Here is a 25,499-nt window from a genome sequence, read left to right as displayed (position 1 = left end):
TAAATTGTCACCTTAAGAAAAGAGGTCCAAAAAAAGAGAAGGGTGTATAACAGAAGGGGAGAAGAGAGACAACAAAAGACAAAAGGAGAGGTATGTGTTTATGAGATTGACAGACCGTGTGGAGGGTGAAGGCATCAGAATGCTTCAGTTTGGCTGGCCAAACGATTGTGTTCGCATACTCCCTTAAAAGACAGAGAAAAAAGCAGAAGTAGTACTGTTTGTCCATTTTGAGTTGCCGTAGCCAGTATACACTTCTTCAAAATAGTCTGAATTTATCGAAGAATACTCAAGAAATCTGTCATAAATTGATGTTTTTTCAGAGATCTTAGTAGCGCAATTTTACATCCAACTAAGATGTTTGGTGCAGTATTTCTCAGTGAAAAAATGTGCATGAAAAAGAGTTGTCTCTCGTTGAATGACAACAAAGACTTTATTGAAGAATCCCTACTGTTCACCAACTAAGGGGTCTGGACTTCGGCTTCGGCTTGCTTCCAGAAAATTTTTCGTGTGCCTGAAACACCCTCACGGAAGTCCATATCGAACATAAATGTCACAAAATGTTGTCATAATATATGCACAAACTCTTCCAAACTGTTTCTGGGAAGCATGAGGAATGCTGTGACTGGCTGCTGGTACCAACAACACGCAAAGCCCAGCATGATGCCAGAGGGACAGCGATGCCCTCACACCCCCGACACACACAACCCCAACCCTCTGGCCCCCCAATGAAATATATATGAGCTGATTCCCTGTTTGTCATCATTTATTCAAGTTTAGCGTGACAACTCCATTTTGTTGCTCCCTGCCTACAGACAGAAGCTAAAACAAGAAGCTCCCACGCTGAGGTCTGTTCAACGCTGGTCCGACCAATCTGATTCCACGCTCCAAGACTGCTTCCATCACGTGGACTGGGATATGTTTCATATTGCGTCAAACAACAACATTGACAAACAACAACATTGACGAATACGCTGATTCGGTGAGCGAGTTCATTAGAACGTGCGTTGAAGATATCGTTCCCATAGCAACGATTAAAACATTCCCAAACCAGAAACCTTGGATTGATGGCAGCATTCGCGTGAAACTGAAAGCGCGAACCACTGCTTTTAATCAGGGCAAGGTGACCGGAAACATGACCAAATACAAACAGTGTAGCTATTCCCTCCGCAAGGCAATCAAACAAGCTAAGCCTCAGTATAGAGACAAAGTAGAATCGCAATTCAACGGCTCAGACACAAGAGGTATGTGGCAGGGTCTACAGTCAATCACGGATTACAAAAAGAAAACCCAGGCAGACTAAATAACTTTTTTGCCCGCTTTGAGGACAATACAGTGCCACTGACACGGCCAGCAACCAAAACATGCGGACTCTCCTTCACTGCAGCCGAGGTGAGTAAAACATTTAAACGTGTTAACCCTCGCAAGGCTGCAGACCCAGACGGCATCCCCAGCCGCGCCCTCAGAGCATGCGCAGACCAGCTGGCTGGTGTGTTTACGGACATATTCAATCAATCCTTATCCCAGTCTGCTGTTCCCACATGCTTCAAAAGGGTCACCATTGTTCCTGTTCCCAAGAAAGCTAAGGAAACTGAGCTAAACGACTACCGCCCCGTAGCACTCACTTCCGTCATCATGAAGTGCTTTGAGAGACTAGTCAAGGACCATATCACCTCCACCCTACCTGACACCCTAGACCCACTCCAATTTGTTTACCGCCCAAATAGGTCCACAGACGATGCAATCTCAACCACACTGCACACTGCCCTAACCCCTCTGGACAAGAGGAATACTTATGTGAGAATGCTGTTCATCGACTACAGCTCAGCATTTAACACCATAGTACCCTGAACATCTCCACCCCGCTGATCCTCAACACTGGGGCCCCAAAATGGTGCGTTCTGAGCCCTCTCCTGTACTCCCTGTTCACCCATGACTGTGTGGCCACGCACGCCTCCAACTCAATCATCAAGTTTGCGGACGACACAACAGTGGTAGGCTTGATTACCAACAACGACGAGACGGTCTACAGGGAGGAGGTGAGGGCCCTCGGAGTGTGGTGTCAGGAAAATAACCTCACACTCAACGTCAACAAAACTAAGGAGATGATTGTGGACTTCAGGAAACAGCAGAGGGAACACCCCCCTATCCACATCGATGGGACAGTAGTGGAGAGGGTAGTAAGTTTTAAGTTCCTCGGCGTACACATCACAGACAAACTGAATTGGTCCACCCACACAGACAGCATCGTGAAGAAGGCGCAGCAGCGCCTCTTCAACCTCAGGAGGCTGAAGAAATTTGTCTTGTCACCAAAAGCAAAAACTTCTACAGATGCACAATCGAGAGCATCCTATCGGGCTGTATCACCGCCTGGTATGGCAACTGCTCCGCCCACAACCGTAAGGCTCTCCAGAGGGTAATGAGGTCTGCACAACGCATCACCGGGGGCAAACTACCTGTCCTCCAGGACACCTACACCACCCGATGTCACAGGAAGGCCATAAAGATCATCAAGGTCAACAACCACCCGAGCCACTGCCTGTTCACCCCGCTATCATCCAGAAGGCGAGGTCAGTACAGGTGCATCAAAGCTGGGACCGAGAGACTGAAAAACAGCTTCTATCTCAAGGCCATCAGACTGTTAAACAGCCACCACTAACATTGAGTGGCTGCTGCCAACACACTGACTCAACACCAGCCACTTTAATAATGGGAATTGATGGGAACTGATGTAAAATATATCACTAGCCACTTTAAACAATGCTACTTAATATAATGTTTACATACCCTACATTATTCATCTCATATGTATACGTATATACTGTACTCTATATCATCTACTGCATCTTTATGTAATACATGTATCACTAGCCACTTTAAACTATGCCACTTTGTTTACATACCCTATATTACCCATCTCATATGTATATACTGTACTCGATACCATCTACTGCATCTTGCCTATGCCGTTCTGTACCATCACTCATTCATATATCTTTATGTACATATTCTTTATCCCTCTACACTTGTGTGTATAAGGTAGTAGTTTTGGAATTGTTAGTTAGATTACTCGTTGGTTATTACTGCATTGTCGGAACGAAGAAGCACAAGCATTTCGCTACACTCGCATTGACATCTGCTAACCATGTGTATGTGACAAATACATTTGTTTTGATTTGATTTGATGTGTGTGTGTGTGTGTGTGTGTGTGTGTGTGTGTGTGTGTGTGTGTGTGTGTGTGTGTGTGTGTGTGTGTGTGTGTGTGTGTGTGTGTGTGTGTGCGTACATGCGTGCGCACGTGAAGTAAAGCGTGTGAGGTGTGAGAGTGGGAAGATGAGCAGTGTAGGTGCAAGAACACAGTGAGATGACACATTCAGAGCGCAAGAAAGGATTGAGTGAGGAGAGAGTGTGGCTAAGCAATAGAAAGTGAACAAGGGAAAGGTGGAGGAGGGAAGAGAAGGTGGATCTCAGTGGAGCATGAAATGAGTGCTTGAACGGCGTTACCTGGTGGTAGATAGTTAGAGCGCTGTGCTGTCTGGGATTCACCTGGCACTCTGATTCCCTCACACACACTGCAGCATGGGCAGGTCTACCCTGCTCTCCCCCCTGTCCCCCTCCCACGCTCTAGTTTAACATTCTACCCCATATCTTTCTCTATCTCCTTCCACTCTCTCTCCTTTCACACTCTCTCTCTACCCTTTTCTACACTCTCCCTTTGTGATGTTTTCGACACAATCATTCTCCCCTCCCTCTGTTTCCTCCCTCTACCCCTCGCTCCCCCCTCCCCCTGTCTGCTGCCACTTCCTGTCACCTTATCTGGGTGCGTGTCTCTCGGAGGTGGCAGCAGGCGCCTGGTGGTGAGGTGGCAAGCCAGGCCAACTTCTATGGGATATCATCCATCCGTCAATAAACCTCTCCCGGCTGAATGGATCTGTTGCAGCTCAGAGCTGAGCCACGGGCCCCTCTTAAAGCCAGTGAGCAGCCGTCACTCAAGACAGGCAGCCGCAATGCTAGGGAGAGACAGACAGCCGCATAATGACAGCAAGGTCAGGTTGAGCTGAACAAGAGGAGTGCCAAGAGTACGTAATGATTTACGCTAGAGAGGGAGAGGTATTTGTGTACTCAAAGTCATCTCTCTCTCCCACTCCCTCCTTCTCTCCCAGTCTCTCCCTCCCTCCCCCAGAGGTAGGGGGTGGCAGTGGGGGTTAGAGGTGTGGAGGGAATTTGCTATACGTGCAGTAAGGGAACAGAGGATGAATGTTTCAAGTGGTTTATAGAAGCTTTACAGGGTTAGGGTTAGTGAGAGGGGGAAGTGGCTAGAGGTGAAGGTGTAGCATGGGTCTCAGATAGAGGTGTATGGGGTGTTAGGGTGGTGATGGTGGCTAAGGCCCAGCATTACTCAGCTGCCTGCACATTTCTGGGGCCCCAGTGAAAGTTGTCTCTGAGAGAGAGAGAGAGAGAGAGAGAGAGAGAGAGGCTGGGGATGGAGGTGGCAGAAGGGGTTCAGGGGGGGGGCAGCACTGCTGACTGATGGGCCATGCTGGAGACTGTTTATGTTGGCCTGCTAATACAGTGAGCACCATTCTGTAGGGTCAGAGGCATGTTCCATACTGAGAGAGAGAGGAGAGAGGGGGCAAAACCAAAGAACCAGAGATATAGGCTACCCACTATGGGGGGGGGGGGGGGGGGGCACTGTAGAAGTGAAAGTAGCAAAAAAGTAAGAACTGGATATCACAAGCGTTGCTGCTTGTCTTAACATGAGTGGTTAAGTGCTCTGGATTAACATTAAATTGAATCACTTATCAGTCCGGGGAGGAATTGATAAACATTTGATCTGATATGATGGAGGAATAGGAGCAACTGCACTAAATGAAGACCATTGCCCAACACTGACTGACTACCTGTAAAACACTAATGACAGCCTTCTTAGGCCATTTTGCAGGTAGCCTAAATATTCAAATGGTTGTAAACATAAACATTTGATCTGATATGACACATTTACATTAAATTTGAGTCATTTAGCAGACACTCTTATCTGAGCAACTTACAGTTACAACAACCACATGTCACAGTCATAGTAATCTAAAAGAAAAAGGCCCGTTTCCCAGAAGAGCTCTCTCTGTCACCCCTCCTGCTGTGGTGACAAACCCTGACAAACTAAGGTCCCCCACCACATCATGAACACCTTTATTGTCATAAAAATCATGACACATTATGAGTCTCTCCACACCCACAAATGTGGGGCGACAGTGGCTGTGAATTGAGAACAACACGCTGCTCCACTCCACTCCACACTTTGTTTGCCTCTAACAATGTCCAAGCGCTTTCCAAGACAAATCCAGGAAGTTGACCTTTTCGGAAGTTTAAATCTGGATCAAACCCGATCTGTTCCGCCTCCTCCCTCATCGCTTGAACAGCTCGGTCATCTCACAGGGAGAAAGAAAGAAAAAAATATAGAAAGAGAGGAAAAAGGGAATAAAATCCATTGAATCCTTTGATTGTGTTTAAAGCAGAGTCAACCTCAGTGCTGTGAAGTAGTGTTGAGGGAACAAGTGTGGCAGGAGAGGAAATAACAGTTTTTAAGCATTGTGTTGCACTGTGCGGAGTAGTTGGTCTCTTTTAAGACGGTGTTACAGCGTCTCTTGTTGCCTTGTAATGTCATGTAAGGTGTGAATGTCGCAGTTATGTTGTGAAGAGCTGCTCCTCTCACCCCGGGCCTCTCTCTAGACGAGCAATGTGTTTACAACACTTGCACAGTGGAAGGATTCTGAACATAGATTCAACCTGACACTCTGGAACACTAATGAACACAGATTCAACCTGACACTCTGAAACACTAACATCCACACACACACGCACGCACGCACGCACGCACGCACGCACGCACGCACGCACGCACGCACGCACGCACGCACACACACACACACACACACACACACACACACACACACACACACACACACACACACACGTCTGTACTGAGACAACAGCTGCCAGCTCATCATCTTACAGTACACAAAGGAACAACTAGTCCCTTGTGTAACCCCATGACTCTCACTGTTGCCAACAGAGCCAGACACATGGACTTCAGATGTACCAGGTGTACAACTGCAGCAAGTATCTCTGGATAGCCTGTTCCCAGGTAGGAAACATTACAATGGCAGAGCAACTTCTGGACTTTCTGTTCAGTAACTCACAGCCTTAAAATGGGTTTCTAGTGGGGATTTCTCAGAGCTATTGGCCTGGTAGATCTTCCTGTGTGAGTGAGTCTCTTTGGTCCCGCGGGCCAGAGAGAGGGGGGCCAGGGGGGAGTGGGCTGGGGAGGAGGGCGATATAAACAGGGGCAGGACTTTACAGAACACCCAACATCCTCACATCAGTTTCAGCATGGCTCAGATGCGTTGGGGCTGTTCGGGCATAGCAGCACAGTTTAAATAATGGAGGTAAAAAACATCAAAACAGAAGCTCCAGGTGTCCTCCTCCTCCATTACTATCTCTCCCCCCTCAGCCCCACAGTCAGGAGTGGCTCCCCCACCGCCCCCGGCCTGACACACGTACGCACCGACATACACACACACAGCCAACTCCCTAGTGGGAGTAGGCCTCGACATGAATATTGCATCCGGCAGGCAGGACTCAGGGAGAAAGTGGGTCTGGAAAGTGACTTAGGTAGTCAGACTCTGGCCCATTTGGGACACAGCAGGGGTGAGGAACGGGAGAAGAGGAGGGGGAGAGGGGGAATGAGATGGCGCTGAGAGGGGAGGGCATGTAGGTAGACAGAGGTGAGGGTATTAGGGGCAAATTGTGAGATCACCTGTCACTACTGTCTCTCTCGTCCATATTTCTCTCTCTCGCCCCTCCACTCTCTGCCTCTCTATAATAAATAAAGAATTCTGTGCTTGTTCCCCTTGCCTCTACAGTACACCGTTTTCTACCCGATACTAACGACTGGCATGATTACATCACTCAGCCTGTGCTCCTGCTCCGCCGGGCGAAACATTCACAGTGCTTTAGCTTTAGCTGGCTGAATAAATTCTGTGCCGCTGTTCCCTCTACATGAGAGCACTGAGGCCTCTGTGTCTGCAAACTCTGGCCCCGCTGTGTGTGATATTTTGTGAGTGTATATATGTGTGTTTTGCATGGAGCTCGGCACCACAGGGCGAGTGGGCACAGTCAAGGCTGGTTTAAGTGGGAAACAAAAAATGAACCAACAGTATGACACTGTGACACCACTCTGTGTTCAACGTTGCTTACTTTGAGTAGAGTGTGAACCGTACAGGAGTTAAAGGGTTAACTCCCTTCAGTGTTTCCTCCAAGGAGCTCTGCCGCAAAGGAGCTGGACTATCAAAACCAGGACAAACCCCATAGCACAACTCCAAAGATAAAAGGATTGTCTTCATTTTCAAATCGGTAGCTACGTATACAATGTGATTCTTTGCATGCTTGTGTGTTGTGTGTGTGTGTGTGTGTGTGAGTCTGTCTGTCTGAGTCTGTCTGTCTGTCTGTCTGTCTGTCTGTCTGTCTGTCTGTCTGTCTGTCTGTCTGTCTGTCTGTCTGTCTGTCTGTCTGTCTGTCTGTCTGTCTGTCTGTCTGTCTGTCTGTCTGTCTGTCTGTCTGTCTGTCTGTCTGTCTGTCTGTCTGTCTGTCTGTCTGTCTGTCTGTCTGTCTGTCTGTCTGTCTGTCTGTCTGTCTGTCTGTCTGTCTGTCTGTCTGTCTGTCTGTCTGTCTGTCTGTCTGTCTGTCTGTCTGTCTGTCTGTCTGTCTGTCTGTCTGTCTGTCTGTCTGTCTGTCTGTCTGTCTGTCTGTCTGTCTGTCTGTCTGTCTGTCTGTCTGTCTGTCTGTCTGTCTGTCTGTCTGTCTGTCTGTCTGTCTGTCTGTCTGTCTGTCTGTCTGTCTGTCTGTCTGTCTGTCTGTCTGTCTGTCTGTGTCTGTCTGTCTGTCTGTCTCTGTCTGTCTGTCTGTCTGTCTGTCTGTCTGTCTGTCTGTCTGTCTGTCTGTCTGTCTGTGTCTGTCTGTCTGTCTGTCTGTCTGTCTGTCTGTCTGTCTGTCTGTCTGTCTGTCTGTCTGTCTGTCTGTCTGTCTGTCTGTCTGTCTGTCTGTCTGTCTGTCTGTCTGTCTGTGTGTGTGTGTGTGTCCCAGTTCACATCAGGAGAGGAGAGGGTTTCGCAGGATATTCAGGGCATTCGACATATCGCGCTGATGTTTCGTGGGTTCCGTTAATCCCGGGTTCTTAGAGAGGAACACAGCTGGGATGGGATACAGGGATGTTTTTCACTTTTACACAACAAAGTGAAACAAACCCCACTCACCAACCCCACACACCAACCCACACATACTGTTGATCACTCCAGTCACCAACACAGACAAAGAAACACACATGCATGAAACACGCCAGTACACACACACACACACACACACACACACAAACCCTTAACAGTCTTTTCGGGCACACGGGTGGAACATAAACACTTTCTACACCTAGACATGCACGCAGAGTAATCCTTCACAGGAAGCGTTAAAGACAGTTTAACCCCTGCCCTCTTTGTACCAATAGTTAGAGGGTGAACAGAGATTTGAACATGGGGAACAGAACAAACAATCTCCTTCACAGCCATGCAGCCCCCAGACAGACTCACCTCTACTCAACCAAATGTAAACAGTACCATGCACGGCTGTTGCTGCTTTGGCTCAGTCCCAAATAGCACCCTATTTCTACGTAGTAAGGACGTTTGGCCAGAGCCATGCTATACTGAACAAAAATATAAACTCAACATGCAGCAATTTCAACGATTTTACTGAGTTATAGTTCATAAGGAAATCAGTCAATTGAAAAAAATTCATTTAGGCCCTAATCTATGCATTTCACATGACTGGGAACCATGGGAGCCATGGGAGCCAGGCCCACCCACTGGGGAGCCAGGCCCAGCCAATCAGAATGAGTTTTTCCCCACAAAAGGGATTTAATACAGACAGAAATACTCCTCAGTTTCATCAGCTGTCCAGGTGGTTGGTCTCAGGTGAAGAAGTTGGATGTGGAGGTCCTGGGCTGACGTGGTTACACATGGTCTGCGGTTGTGAGGCCAAATTCTCGAAAACAACGTTGGAGGAGGCTTATGGTAGAGAAACTAATATTACATTCTGTGGCAACAGCCATGGTGGACATTTCTGCAATCAGCATGCCATTTGCACGGTCCCTCAAAACTTGAGACATCTGTGGCATTGTGTTGTGTAACAAAACTGCACATTTTAGAGTGTCCTTTTATTGTCTCCAGCACAAGGTATACCACACATGTCAGGTAGATGGATAATCTTGGCAAAGGAGAAATGCTCACCAATAGGAATGTAAAAAAAAATGTGCACACAAAATGTTAGAGAGATAAGCTTTTTGTGAACAGTACCATGCAGTACCATTATTTTGATTTTTCCATGATGTCAAGCAAAAAGGCACTGAGTTTGAAGGTAGGCCTTAAAATACATCCACAGGTATACCTCCAATTGACTCAAATGATGTTAATTAGCCTATCAGAAGCTTCTAAAGCCATGACATCATTTTCTGGAATTTTCCAAGCTGTTTAAAGACACAGTCAACTTAGTGTATGTAAACCTCTGACCCACTGGAATTGTGATACAGTGAATTATAAGTGAAATAATCTGTCTGTAAACAATATTTGGAAAAATTACTTGTGACATGCACAAAGTAGACTTGCCAAAACGAGTTTGTTAACAAGAAATTTGTTGTGTTTGAGTTCTAATGACTCCAACCTAAGTGTATGTAAACTTCCAACTTCAACTGTATATAAAAGTACCATGTATCTAAAATATGTATGCAAAATATATATGGAAGATATATATGGAAAATGCATGTATATGTACCAAAAAAGCTGTAAAAAGGGAAATATATTTGTCCTCCAAAGAGGGGGAGTGATGGAGGGGTTCATTTTTTAAGATATATAATATATATATACTATATTTAAAATATATACTATATATATATATATATATATATATATATATATAAATATGAATATTAACCCCTCCATCACTCCCCCTCTTCGGAGGACAAATATCTTTCCTTTTTTACAGATTTGTCCTCCATAGGGGTTAATTTGTTTATATATACTATATATAAATATATAGTATATATTTAAAAAATCTCTTAAAACAATATGAAAAAATATAAAAATAATATAAAAATAATGAATAATGATATTATGATATATATTATGATATATTATAATGATATATAGATGAATAGGCCTAAACTACAAGAATGTTTCATTTCACTAAAGCAACGTTTCCCTGGGGACCCCATGCCGTGCAGGTTTGGGCTTTTTGCCCTAACACTACACAGCTGATTCAAATTATCAAAGCTTGAAGATTAGCTGATTATTTGAAGCTGCTGTGTAGTGCTAGGGAAAAAACTAAAATGTCCACCTCTTGGGGTCCCCAGGACCGAGTCTGTTCCCTTTAGTGCAGGGTTTCCAATGAGTCCGATGGCGCCGATAGACATGGTTGCCTGGTTCCTGTATCCTAAGCGAATTTGCAGTATTTTTTTGTCACTTTATTAGCTCCAAAGTTTTTTTGCATTATTACATACAGCTGACAAGAACTTTTGGAAATTAGAGCGATGGTAACTCAACCAGAATTACGACTTTCCTGAATTGGATCTTTTGTTCGTACCCCCCAAGGCAATTCCACTTATCCCAGAGGCTGCTCCAAGATGCTGCCAGCCAAGAAGAGTTATTCGGAGTGGACTTTTAGTATGACTCAGGAGGCGTGCATACCATCCACCTCTTCCGAGTATATTACTTGCTTATGTTCAGTCCCTGGACAATAAAGTAGACAAGCTCAGGATGAGGATCTCCTTCCAGAGAGACATCAGGGACTGTAACAACTCTGTGTCACGGAATCATGGCTCTCTCCAGATATACTGTCCCCATCCATACAGCCAGCTAGGTTCTCAGTACCTCTCTCTCTCTCTCTCTCTCTCTCTCTCTCTCTCTCTCTCTCATTCATATATATATATATATATAGTTGGTGATTTATTTAGAATTCAAGGGACGCTTAACCATCATGGCTACCACAGCATTCTGCAGCGATACGCAATCCCATCTGGTTTGCGTTTACAGGGACTATCATTTGTTTTTCAACAGGCCAACGACCTCCAGGCTGTGTAAGGGCTATTTGACCAAGAAGGAGAGTGATGGAGAGCTGCATCAGATGACCTGGAACTCAATCACCCGAACTCAACCACCCGAACTCAACCCAAGTGAGATGGTTTAGAATGAGTTGGACCACAGAGTGAAGGGAAAGCAGCCAACAAGTTTTCAGCATATGTCGGAACTCCTTTAAGACTGTTGAAAAAGCATTCCAGATGAAACTGGTTGAGAGAATGCCAAGAGTGTGCAAAGCTGTGGGTGGCTTCTTTGAAGAATCTCAAATATAAAATATATTTTGATTTATTTAACACTTTTTTGCTCACTACATGATTCCATATGTGTTATTTCATAGTGATGATGTCGTCACTATTATTCCACAATATTATTGCACTGTTGGAGCTAGGAATAGAAGCATTTCGCTACACTGCAATAACACCGGCTAAATATGTGTATGCAACCAATACAATTTGATTTGATTAGTGAATTGAATTCCACCGCGGTAGAGCAACATACTCCAATCCAATAACAGACCATATAGATTTTATCCAGTTGCTTTGACACCCGTGGACAAAGAAAATCTAATGAAAATTGAGAAGGCAGGGGATCAACCCAGATGCGAGTCAGTGATCGATGAAGAGGTGGTGTAACATGAACAAGATGAAATGGATCAGAGTATGATCATCAACCCATGAGCAGACTTTACGAGCCATGCTGGGTGTTCATCCATGTTTGTTCACGTGATGTATGATTTGCGAGTGTGTGTGTGTGTATCTTTGTGCCCACCTGCATGTATGTGTGTATACTGTATGTTTGAGTTTGATCGTGTGCGTCAGTTTATCAATGCGTATCTGCGTGCGCACCAGTTCATGTTTGCTGGGCCTCAACACAAAGAGTTAACGTGAATAATAGTGATGTGCGGGTTGACTCAGTCCCCATGGTTATATCCCCCGGGCAGATGGGTTTAGGGTCATTGTGTGACTGAAGGGCAGGCGAGTGGCTTTAGAAAAAAGTATAAATATATCAAATGTATAATTATTGTGCAATTTATATAGGGTACATTTTTTTGTATTAGTGCGTAAACCTAAGCTTTAGGGCTTAACTGTAGGCCAAATAGCATACACAGCCAATCACCAAATAATGTTTTTGGGAAAGGGCAGAAAAGTTTACGTCAATTCACTGAGGCGGCGGTGGTCGGCGTCACCGGTCTTCTAGCCATCGTTAATACACACTTTACACTTTCCATTTGTTTTTTCTTGTTTTCCTACACACCTGGTTTTCATTTCCCTTGTTAATTGTTGTGTATTTAACCTATGTCTTTGTGTGGAATTGTTTGTTGTAAGTGCTTGTGCACATGTTTACTGGTGCGCGTCGGGTTTTGTACCCATGTTGGTTATTTCTTTATGCCGTTGGTTTTGCAATTAACCTTTTTTGGGATAGGGGGCAGCATTTTCACTTTTGAATGAATAGCGTGCCCAGAGTGAATTGCCTCCTACTCTGTCCCAGATGCTAATATATGCATATTATTATTAGTATTGGATAGAAAACACTCTGAGGTTTCTAAAACTGTTTGAATCCAACCAGGAAGTGGGACATCTGAGGTTTATAGTTTTGCAAAGCTTGGCCTACCGAATACACATTGGATGGATGAGGTTGCACTCCCTAGGCTTCCACTAGGTGTCAACCTCGACTGGTTTGAGAATTCTACTATAAAGGAAGAGTTCATGTGACCTCTTTGAGTCAGTGGTCTGGCAGGGAGCCTTTGTCTCATGACGCGCGCTCCCGACAGAGTTACTTCTCGTTCCAGTGATTTTCTGAAGACAAAGGAATTCTCCGGTTGGAACATTATTGATGTTTTATGTTAAAAACATCCTAAAGATTGATTCCATACAATGTTTGACATAACGGAACTGTTCGAGTTTTTGTCTGGATGAAGTGCCTGCGCCTCATGAAGATGGATTACTGGGCTGAACACGCTAACAACAAGTGGCTATTTGGACATAAATGATGGAATTTTATGGAACAAATCAGTCATTTATTGTCGAACTGGGATTCTTGGGAGTGCCTTCTGATGAAGATCATCAAAGGTAAGTGAATATTTATGGTGTTGTTTCTAACTTTGTTGATTCCAAAATGGTGGATATTCCTCTGGCTGTTTTGGGTTCTGAGCGCCGTTCTCAGATTATGCTTTTTCCGTTAACTTTTTTTGAATTCTGACACAGCGATTGCATTAACCTGTTGATCCTACCCCCTACTTTTTCGAACATTCTGTTAAAAATCGCGCAACATTTCAGCGCCCTGCTACTCATGCCAGGAATATAGTATATGGATATGATTAGTATGTGTGGATAGAAAACACTCAGACGTTTCTAAAACTGGTTAAATCACGGCTGTGACTATAACAGAACGTGCGTTTCATCGAAAAGCGCAGGAAAATCTGATCACTGAAAATGGGAAAATATATCAATGCGCCACTTGAATGTATTGTTGAATGGAAACCACATTACCTGGAGCCGAGATTGCAATTCCTACAGCTTCCACACGATGTCACCAGTCTTGTCAATTGCCTAGGCTTTGTTTCTTGGTCAAACGAAGAAGAGACAGCCCATTTCTTCCGGTCTCCGTCCGGGTGTTTTGGTCTTGAAATATCCTGAAATGATTTGAAGACATGGAGCTATTGAATATAGATCGCCCCGTGATCAATTTGAAATATTTTTAACGTTCACTAATACCTAAAGTTGCATTACAAAAGTATTTCGAAGGGTTTTGTGAAAGTTTATCGTCGACTTTTTTCATTTTAAAAAATGACGTTGCGTTATAAAACGCTGTTTTTTTCCTTGATCACACAGTCTTCATAGATCGATATCTAGGCTATATATGGACCGATTTAATCGAAAAAAAGACCCAATAGTGATGTTTATGGGACATCTAGGAGTGCCAACAAAGAAGATTGTCAAAGGTAATGAATGTTTTATATTTTCTTTGTGCGTTTTGTGTAGCGCCGACTATGCTAATACACCTGTTCCTATTTTGTGTGTGCTTGATTTGCTTCCCTATTTAGCGCGTGGAACCCGCCCCTTTGTTGTGTGGGATTATTTTGATGTTCACGTTGTGTCGTTGGTGTTTGTGCTCTGGACCATTTTACCCGTTGTTTTGGGTTGGTCAGTGTTTGCACCCTGCGCATTTACTTTTGGTGCCGCATTAAATTTGCATCTTTCCCCTGGACCTCTCTGCTCTCTGCGCCTGATTCCTCTCTACACACCTCGCCAGCCGTGACAGAATCCCGCACCTGTACAATGGAATCAGCAGGAGCCGTGCGCATTCCCTCTGAATATGCTGATTTGGCTATCGCCTTCTGTAAGAAGAAGGCGACCCAATTACCACCCCATCGTCGAGGGGACTGCGCGATAAGAATGCTGCACTTCCTAGGAGTCACGTGTACCCATTGTCCCAGGAGGAGACAGTGGCTATGGAGACATATGTCACTGAATCTCTGGGGCAGGGGTACATTCGCCCGTCCACGTCACCCGTCTCCTCAAGCTTCTTTTTTGTGAAGAAGAAGGAGGGAGGTCTGCATTCGTGCATTGATTATAGAGGTCTAAATTCAATCACAGTGTGGTTTTGTTACCCACAACCTCTCATCGGTACGGCGGTGGAATAATTTCACGGGGAGCGTTTCTTCACAAAACTGGACCTGTGGAGTGCTTACAACCTGGTGCGTATCCGGGAGGGAGACGAGTGTAAGACGGCTTTTAGTACTACCTCAGGGCATTATGAGTACCTCGTCATGCTGTACGGGTTGATGAATGCTCCATCAGTCTTCCAAGCCTTTGTAGATGAGATTTTCAGGCACCTGCACGAGCATGTGTCCCTAGTGCGCAGGGTGCTTGGTCGTCTATTGGAGCAGGACCTGTACCTCAAGGCAGAGAAATGCCTGTACTTCCAACAGTCTGTCTCCTTCCTAGGGTACCGCATTTCCGCCTCAGGGGTGGAAATGGAGAGTGACCGCATTTCAGCTGTGTGTAATTGGCCGACTCCCACCACGTAAAGGAGGTGCAGCGGTTTCTAGGGTTTGACAATTACTACCGGAGGTTTATCCGAGGGCTCTGTTTACCTCGGCTCCCGTGCTGGCCCATCCGGATCCCTCTTTGGCGTTCATAGTGGAGGTGGATGCGTCCGAGGCTGGGATAGGAGCCGCCAAAGCTCCACCCCTGTGCCTTCTTCTCAAGGAAGCTCAGCCGTGGGCTGACCGGGAGCTGTTGGCTGTCGTCAAGGTTTGAAGGCGTGGAGACATTGGCTTGAGGGGGCTAAACACCCTTTTCTCATCTGGACTGACCACCGCAATCTGGAGTACATCCGGGCGGCGTGGAGACTGAACCCTCGTCAGGCAAGGTGGGCCATGTTTTTCACCCGTTTTATTTTCACCCTTTCCTACAGACCGGGTTCCCAGAACGCTAAGGCAGACGCACAGTCCCGGCTGTATGACACAGAGGAGTGGCCCGTGGTTCCCACCTCAATAATCCCGGCTTCCTGCCTGGTGGCGCAGGTAGTCTGGAAGCTGGACGCAGACATTCCGTCTGCTGTCCCTGAGCGGCTGATCTATTGGGCCCACACGTCACCCTCCTCTGATCATCCAGGCATCGGTCGGGCGTTCGTGCCCTGGGCAGAGATGTCCCAGAACTCGCTCCGCCACTCCTCCACTAACCTCTCCCCCTTCCAGTGCGTACTGGGGTATCAGCCGGTTCTGGCTCCTTGGCATCAGAGTCAGACCGAGGCTCCTGCGGTGGACGACTGGTTCCGGCGCACGGAGGAGACATGGGACGCCGCTCATGTTCACCTTCAGCGCCCCGTGCTGCGCCAGAAAGCCAGCACAGACCGTCACCGCAGTGAGGGTCTGGCTCTCGACCCGAAACCTGCCCCTCCTCCTGCCCTGCCGGAAGCTGGGTCCGCAGTTTGTGGGGCCATTTAAAGTCCTGAGGAGACTGAACGATGTGAGTTACAGGTTGCATCACTGCCTGGTACGGCCTCCGACAGCAAGGCACTACAGAGGGTAGAGAGAACGGCCCAGTACATCACTGGGGCTAAGCTGCCTGCCATCCAGAACCTCTAAACCAGGCGGTGTCAGAGGAAGGCTCTAAAAATTGTCAAAGACCACAGCCACCCCAGTCATAGACTTTTCTCTCTACTACCGCAAGGCAAGCGGTACCGGAGTGCCAAGTCTAGGACAAAAAGGCTTCTCCACAGTTTTTACCCCCAAGCCATAAGACTCCTGAACAGCTAATCAAATGGCTACCCAGCTTTATGATATTATTCTGTTCAGCAGGGGTTTTGTTCAGTTATTCTAGGGCATCATATAATGACAGAACAGAAGCTGCATGTATCTAAGAATAGACAAGTTGACTAACAAATAGCCTGCCAAAATGTTGGGAATTACAAGCAGAAACATATTTAAATCAGGCACACAAAAAAAGTCCTGCAACCCCTGTCCAAAAAAAATTTTTCAGTCATTGACTGTAGCTTATAGGGCATTGTCTATATTTGCGGTTAGGGTTGGGTGCAGGCCTCAGATTTTCACATCTAGTTGGGCGGTTGCGGGGGTGCAGGTGAACAAACTGCTTACCCGCGCACCACTAGTGCCTAAGACGTGAACATCACCCACCCGACTAAAGAATGGCTGCTGAGTGAAGAGGGCCTCTCCCTGAAGTAGCCCCTAGACCCCCCCGTCGCTCCCTGTGACTGTCTAGTTGAAACACATGCGCTCCACTGAGTTCACACACAATCCCACACAAACACACCCAGACACCCACATTCTGGAAGCCCTTATAGTAGATACAAGCCCACAGCCATACACAGTATTGCCTTAAGCAAATAACGCATGCAGAAACTTTATCTGATGCTTTATGACTTTTATCTAAATGCTTTGTGCACAGAACCATGCTATTTCCTCTCGTATTCAAATGCAGTCTCTGGATGCTTCATGTTAGTTGAGTAAGCTATCTGATGTAGCAATGCAGAGTACACTGAAGTCACTGGAGCAGCAAGTGGAACAAAGCAGACAGTCACAATCTGGTGAATAACAGGAAAACTATAGACAAAGAGAGTCGGAGAGGACAAATACCAACTTACTGGTAAAATAGTGTTGTCAATGTTGTTATGCTCTAATTGCTCTTTGATGTGGGAAGCAGGTGGCGAGTGTAGGCAGATTCATGGAGCTTGAACAGAAAAGTGCACAGCGTGCATGTTTGTGCGTGGCTGTGTGCGAGCGCGGCGCGCGTGTTGCTATATTGTGCATACATCAGCTGCGTCTGTGGATCAATAAACCCTTATGCCACACCAAACTTCTCACAATGTAATGGGTTCAAAGGTTAAACACCTGTCATAGAGGAAGCAACCTTGGGTCCGAGACTGATGACAAGCCGTCTTTCCACTTGCCTGGTTTATTCTCTGGAAATATAATGGAGCCTTTAGAGAAATCTAGGACTTTTTTTCTTTTCACTGTAGGACTGTAATATTACAACCTTATGATATATCATGTTGTTTGAATTAACGTACTATAACCAGTAATCCTGGACTGCTATCTTTGTTTGGTTTCTCACCCTACAGAACTGAGACACGCCTTCTTCTGTGTTCACTATCAACATTTAAACGTGATCAGTGTTAAATGGCCATGCCTTTTTGTGTTTTGTGGTTGACCAAGACCGATCAATGCCCTTCCCACCATAACACAAAGACTCCTTCTTTTTGTTTTAATAAAACGTTATTGCAGATTTTCCACGCTTTAGAGCTGACTGTGCCTCATAAAGTAAACGTCACATGCACGCACACACACTAACCCACACTCAGTTCCTTCCTCTCTCTTTCTCTCTGTTCCTCTCCTCAGCCTCATGAGTGTCGAAGTGTATTGCTCTGTCTGGGCCTTACATCTAAAACATCATGGCCAGACTAATATTATCAGATCGCAACACCCGAAACCAGTGTTAGGGGAGACAGGAGCACTGGACCATCATCTTGGTAGGGAAGCTGTGATGGAAAGAAACCAGGCCATCATTGGCTAGGAAAATAGTAAATAAATCTTGAATGTTTCAATGCTCTACTTAATGAAAACATATCGAACAAGAAATCCCTAACTTCACTGGACCTGTTTGACTGAATGTAACTTTCCATACAGGAAAGCGCATGGAGAACAATGCTACCCATACACTAGACATAAGGAAATGAAGTGAGGGAGACGTGCTGTTGAGTGGTTGTGCTGAGGTGACCACAGATGGCCAGAGCAGAGCATCAGTATGTCACTGACTGGACAGGCAGGTGCAGCCAGGTGTTGAAAGAGTTGGGTTCCGTGCATGTTTGCATTCCAGCGGCTGAGTTAAACCTCGGAGCCCGTGCCACTCACCCCGTTGGCCGCATCTGCCCATGTACCTGTGAGAATCTAGAAACCCAGTGTAAATAGACAGAGCAAACACAACTTGAGCCAACCTGGGCCATCTTGAGCAAAATTTGTCAGACTTCCAAAGTCAACACAGAACACGGTCGACTAAACATCGAAAACAAGGCAATATCAGAAAAGACCGTACAAACACTCCTGTTTCTTGATCCATTTGTCACCGAAGTCATAAAATAAAAATAATAGAAATCATATTTCTTTCTATTTATTTTGAAAAAAATAAATATTTTCTGCCTTTTACACTGGAACCTCTAAAGCAGTCATTTTACTCTACAAGGCACCTTATAGGATGCTGCTCTATGTACATAGTCATGGAACACTGGTCACTAAAAATGTTTACATACTGTTTTATCCACTTCATATGTATGTACTGTATTCTAGTCAAAGCCTATCCTATTGAACTATTTCTGTACATATACTATTCAGATATACTAGATATTCAATCCATATACCGTCCATATTGTCTATAAATCCCATCACATATACACTAAACAAAAATATAATCGTATAGTGTTGGTCCCATGTTTCATGAGCTGAAATAAAAGATCCCAGAAATGTTCCATATGCACAAAAAGCTTATCTCTCTCACATTTTGTGCACAAATTTGTTTAGATCCCTGTTAGTGAGCATTTCTCCTTTGCCAAGACAATCCATCGACATAACAGGTGTGGCATATCAAGAATCTGATTAAACAGCATGATCATTACACAATAAAAGGCCACTCTAAAATGTGCAGTTTGTCACACAACACAATGCCACAGATATCTCACGTTTTGAGGGAGAGTGCAAACGCCTCTGTCGTTTTAGAGAATTTACCAGTACACCCAACCGGTCTCACAACCGCAGACCACGTATGTGTATGTCGTCGTGTGGGTGTGCGGTTTGCTGTTCAACGTTGTGAACAGAGTGCCCAATGGTGGTGGTGGGGTTATGGTATGGGCAGGCATAAGCTATGGACAACGAACACAATTGCGTTTTTATCAATGGCCATTTAAATGCACAGAGATACCGTGGTGTGATCCTGACGCCCATTGTCATGGCATTCATCCGCCTCCATCGCCTCATGTTCAGTATGATAATGCACGGCCCCATGTCGCAAGGATCTGTACATAATTCCAGGAATCTAAAAAAATGTCCCAGTTCTTCCATGGCCTGTATTCTCACCAGACATGTCACTCATTGAGCCAGTTTGTGATGCTCTGGATGGACCACGTACGGCAGCATGTTCCAGTTCCCGCAAATATCCATCAACTTTGGACAGCCGTTGAAGAGGAGTGGGACAGCATTCCACAGGCCACAGTCAACAGTCTGATCAACTCCATGTGAAGGAGATGTGTCGTGCTACATGAGGTAAACGGTGGTCACACCAGATACGGACTGGTTTTCAGATTCACGCCCCTAATAGTGAATAATAGTGAAGACATCAAAACTATGACATAACACATATGGAATCATGTAGTAAGCAAGAAAGTGTTAAACAAATCAAAATATATTTTATTCTTGATTGTTCAAAATCACCCTTAGCCTTGACAGCTTTGTACACTCTTGGCATTCTCTCAACCAGCTTCATGAGTAATGCTTTTTCAACCGTCTTGAAGAAGTTCCCACACATGCTGAGCACTTGTTGGCTACTTTTCCTTCACTCCGCGGTCCAACTCATCCCAAACCATTTCAATTGGCTTGAGGTTGGGTGATTTTGGAGGCCAGGTCATCTGATGTAGCTCTCCATCACTCTCCTTCTTGGTCAAATACACTTAGACCCTACACAGCCTGGAGGTGTGTTGGGTCATTGTCCTGTTGAAAAACAAATGATAGTCCCACTAAGCGCAAACCAGATGGGATGGCATATCGCTTGAGAATGCTGTGGTAGCCATGATGGTTAAGTGTGCCTTGAATTCTAAATAAATTACAGACAGTGTCACCAGCAAAGCACACCGTCACACCTCCTCCTCCATGCTTCAGGGTGGGAACTACACATGCAGAGATAATCCAATCACCAACTCCGCATCTCACAAAGACATGGCGGTTGGAACCAAAAATCTCAAATTTTGACTTATCAGACCAAAAGACAGATTTCCACCAGTATAATGTCCATTGCTCGTGTTTCTTGGCCCGAGCAAGACTCTTCTTCTTATTGATGTCATTTAATAGTGGTTTCTTTGCAGCAATTCGACCATGAAGGCCTGATTCACGGAGTCTCCTCTGAACAGTTGATGTTGAGATGTGTCTGTTACTTGAACTCTGGGAAGTATTTATTTGGGCTGCAATCTGAGGTGCAGTTAACTCTAACAAACTTATCCTCTACAGCAAAAGTAACTCTGGGTCTTCCTTTCCTGTGGCGGTCCTCATGAGAGCCAGTTTCATCATAGCACATGATGATGGTTTCTGTTCTTGCCGTAACATGGACTTGGTCTTATACCAAATAGGGCTACTTTCTGTATACCACCTCTACCTTGTCACAACACAACTGATTGGCTCAAACGCATTGAGGAAAGAAATTCCACAAATAAACTTTTAGCAAGGCAGACCTGTTAATTGAAATGCATTCCAGGTAACTACGAGTGTGCAATCTGTCATCAAGGCAAAGGGTGGTCAATCTAAATATAACATTTATTTTGATTTGTTAAACACTTTTTTTGCTGACTACATGATGTGTTATTTCATAGTTTTGATGTCTTGACTATTAGTCTACAATGTAGAAAATAGTAAAAATAAAGAAAAACCCTTGAATGAGGCAGTGTATCCAAACTTTTGGCTGGTACTGTATATATAATTTGTGTATGTGTGTGTGTGTGTGTGTGTGTGTGCAAAAGATTGGGGTCATTTAGAATTCTTGTTTTTGAAAAGCACATTTTTTATCCATTAAAATAACATCGATTTGATCAGAAATACAGAGCAGACAGTGTTAATGTTGTAAATAGCTGGAAACGGATGATTCTTAATGGAATATCTACATAGACTATTAATAGCATAGCCTGCATTTCTCAGAACAAGAATAGACTGACTAGTTACAGAAGAAAGTTCTTTGTTTCTGGCCATTTTGTAATCAAACCCACAAATACAGATACTCAACTAGTCTAAAGAAGGCCAGTTGTATTGCTTCTTTAATCAGAACAACAGTTTTCAGCTGTGCTAACATAATTGCGAAAGGGTTTTCTAATGATCAATTAGCCTTTTAAAATTATAAACTTGGATTAGCTAACACAACGTGCCATTGGAACACAGGAGTGATGGTTGCTGATAATGGGCCTCTGTATACCTCTGTAGATATTCCATAAAAAATCTGCAGGTTCCAGCTACAATAGTAATTTACAACATTAACAATGTCTACACTGTATTTCTGATCAATTTGTTGTTATTTTAATGGACAAAAAAAGAGCTTTTCTTTCAAAAACAAGGACATTTCTACGTGACCCCAAACACACACACACATCACACACACACACACACACACACACACACACACACACACACACACACACACACACACACACACACACACACACACACACACACACACACACACACACACACTGTACATACATATAGTACATTCAGAAAGTATTCAACCCCTTGAATTTTTCCACATTTTCTACTCTTTCTGGGGTCCAGCAAAATTAAGACAGTTTATACCATTTTACAAACATTACAATAGATTCACAGATTTCTCAGATTTCCATTGATCATCCTTGAGATGTTTCTACAACTTGATTGGAGTCCACCTGTGGTAAATTCAATTGATTGGACATGATTTTGAAAGGCACACACCTGTCTATATAAAGGTTGTCAGAGCAAAAATCAAGCCATGAGGACGAAGGAATTGTCCATAGATCTCAGAGACAGGATTGTGTCGAGGCAGAGATCTGGAGAAAGGTACCAAAATATTTCTGCAGCATTGAAGGTCCCTGAGAACACAGTGGCCTCCATCATTCTTAAATGGAAGAAGTTTGGACCACCATGACTCTTCTTAGAGCTGGCCGCCTGGTCAAACTGAGCAATTGGGGTATAAGGACCTTGGTCAGGGAGTTGAACAAGAACACAATGTCACACTGACCGACCTCCAGAGTTCCTCTGTGGAGATGGGAGAACCTTCCAGAAGGACAAGATCTCTGCAGCACTCCACCAATCAGGCCTTCATGGTAGAGTGGCCAAATGGAAGCCACTCTCAGTAAAGTTTGCCAAAAGGCACCTAAAGACTCTCAGACCATCAAAAACAGATTCTGTGGCCTGATGAAACCAATATTGAAATCTTTGGCCTTAATGCCAAGCGCCATGTCTGGAGAAAACCTGGCACCATTTCTATGGTGAAGCATCGTGGTGGCAGCATCATGCTGTGGTGATGTGTTTCAGCGGCAGGGACTGGGAGACTAGTCAGGATTGAGGAAAAGATGAATGGAGCAAAGTACAGAGATATCTTGATGAAAACCTGCTCCAGAGAGCTCAGCACCTCAGACTGGGTCGAAGGTTCAACTTCCAACAGGACAACGAACCTAAGCACACAGCCAAGACAATGTAGGAGTGGCTTCGGCACAAGTCTCTGAATGTCCTTGAGTGGCCCAGCCAGAGCCCAGACTTGAACTTGATCAAACATCTCTGAGACTTGAAAATAACTGTGCAGTGACACACCCCATCCAACCTGACATTGACACGCCCCATCCAACCTGACAGAGCTTGAGAGGATCTGCAGAGAATAATGGGAGAAACTCCCCAAATACAGGTGATCCAAGCTTGTGGCATCATACCCAAGAAGATTCGAGGCTGTAATTGCTGCCACAGGTGCATCAATAAACTACTGAGTAAAAGGTCTGAATACTTATGCAAATGTGATATTTCCGGTTTAGAAATTTTAGCAAATGTACTACAAATAAAAACTGAAATATCACATTTACTGAGTAAAGGGTCTGAAAACTTGTGTAAATGTGACATCAGTGACATCATTGTGTGTAGATTGATGGGAGGGGAAAAAATATGCAATACATTTTAGAATAAGGCTGTAATGTAACAAAATGTGGTAAAAGGGAAGGGGTCTGAGGACTTTCCGAAACGCGCTGTATATCCTACAGTAACATACTAATGAAAATGCTATTGTTATTTGAAATACAGTAAAAATAGTATGAATTTTACCAAGGCCTTCATAAACACAACCAAATGATTCTTTTTGCAAAAACATATATGACATTTAATAATTACACTGTTAGATGAAAGTTGCAGTCAGGATGAAGCTTGAAGAGGGGTCTGTCGAGACCCAGCGGTTCTAGTGGTAACAGATATATAGAGAGGATGACAGTTCATCCAATTCATATTTCCATGCTTTTTCAACAGTGGGATAAAACCAAAACAATGAAATTAGGCACTTCACATTCCCATACTGTTACAAGTGGAAAGTATCTCCACTTTATCAAAGTTCCCATTTGAAAAACAATGATTTATATGCTTTCAACTATCCAAGTAACATTAACAGTGTTCCTCTATCACAGCCCATTGCAGAGTTGCTCAACAGGGAACCAGTACCTGATGCATATAGTGAGTGACAGCTCAAGTCTGTCCAACAGCCCAACACTACCTCCCCTTCCCTTTTTTGTCTTCCCGTGTCTCTCTCACTCCTTCCCGGTGGCTGTGGGCTACAGACAGGGGAACAGGGTGTAACACCGTCCCTCCCTTTCCCCTAGTAACACTGCTCCTAGTCAGCAAATGCAAGCTCCCACGTGCTCATCAGCAAGGTAGCAAAGAGATAAGCAAACACTAGAAGAAACTCAACAGGATGCACCTTGCCAGAAAATAACTGACAGCATGAAGCACAAACAAACCTGGCTCCTTTAAGACAGGGAGGCACAAAGGGGTGGGGGTGGGGGGGTGGGTAACTGTAGCCATAGAGGGTTAGCTGTGTTGCGCTACACTACCTCCTTAGAATTCCCAGAGCCCAGTTACATCAGCGCAGCCAGCAGGAGCAAGTGCAGAAAAAAGACAGAGAGAAAGCAAGGAAGAGGGAGAGAGAGAGGCAGCAAAGTGAAAAGTAGGGCAAGCCACTGTACCTCACACAGATGCAGGTCCTGAGCGTGTGTATGTCTGTCAGGGAAGCAGGTGCTGTCCCAGGGTACTGACCTAGTAGAGCTGCTGGAGGAGGGGGCACTGCTCTGGGCTGGGTAATCAGTCACACATCACCATGCACTTCCCATCTCTTGTCTGTCCTCTGTCCTTTTTCTGCTCTGCTCTGTTGTACTCTTACTCTGCTCCTCTCTCTCTCTCTCTCTCTCTCTCTCTCTCTCTCTCTCGCTAGCTGCCTGACAGGTTGACTGACCACCCTCTCAGATGTACGGAGAACGAGAAAAAAGCACTAATATAGACACACAGAGAAACGAGGAGGGAAAGGGGAGGGGGAGTTTCAAATTAAGAAAAAAAGAAATCCCTCTCTCCAAAGTTACATTTCTCCCTCTCCCTCTCTAGCTCGCTCACAGAGTTCTCAGTGAACCAACAGCGGTGTGGAGTCGTGGTTGAATCAGGACAGCCCTAGCCATCTGTTGAAACATGCCTGCCTCTTTGCTTTACTCACTCACTCACAGAGAGGGAGAGAGAGAGAGAAGGGAGGGAGGGCAAGGGAGGAGGGGGAAGTGAATAGGGAGAGGGCTGTACTGCCTTCCTGTGCCCAATCTGAAAACAGAACACTTTCCCTTGGTGAGGCAGGCGGAGCCAGAGAAATGGAGAGAAGGAGAGAGAGCAGAGAAACTGAAAAAGATAAGTAGAGAGACATGGGGGGAGGTGGGACAGAGACGGAGACAAAACAAGAGAAAGAAGGAAGTAAATGAATGAGGAAAAAGGGACAATTTATAAGTGAGAAGTGGAGTGAGTGGAGGGAGGGAAAGAAAGGGAACAGGAGCACATTTTATGAGAGGTGGGGGTGAAAT

The 25,499-nt window shown here is 45.0% G+C and overlaps 1 protein-coding gene across 3 annotated transcripts in view; it reads right to left on the bottom strand.

Annotated features, from left to right (window-relative positions):
• Positions 1–25,112, bottom strand: part of LOC115132167 (extracellular sulfatase Sulf-2-like) — a 189,243-nt gene extending 164,131 nt beyond the window's left edge. Inside the window, exons 1-2 of one of the 3 annotated variants that reach the window (XM_065020702.1) lie at positions 24,630–25,112; positions 13,661–13,803 (exon numbers count right to left, since the gene is read on the bottom strand). The gene's annotated coding sequence lies outside the window, so the exon portion shown is untranslated. Of the gene's footprint in view, positions 1–3,501; positions 3,570–13,660; positions 13,804–24,629 lie in introns of those variants that run through there. The other 2 variants (XM_029664476.2, XM_029664477.2) reach the window with 2 other exon arrangements.
• Between the last annotated feature and the right edge of the window lie 387 nt (positions 25,113–25,499).

This window comes from Oncorhynchus nerka, linkage group LG7 (assembly GCF_034236695.1).
Source record: "Oncorhynchus nerka isolate Pitt River linkage group LG7, Oner_Uvic_2.0, whole genome shotgun sequence".
NCBI lineage: Eukaryota > Metazoa > Chordata > Actinopteri > Salmoniformes > Salmonidae > Oncorhynchus > Oncorhynchus nerka.
Note: the sequence above shows the minus strand (reverse complement) of the source record. Positions and strands in the feature narration are given on the sequence as shown.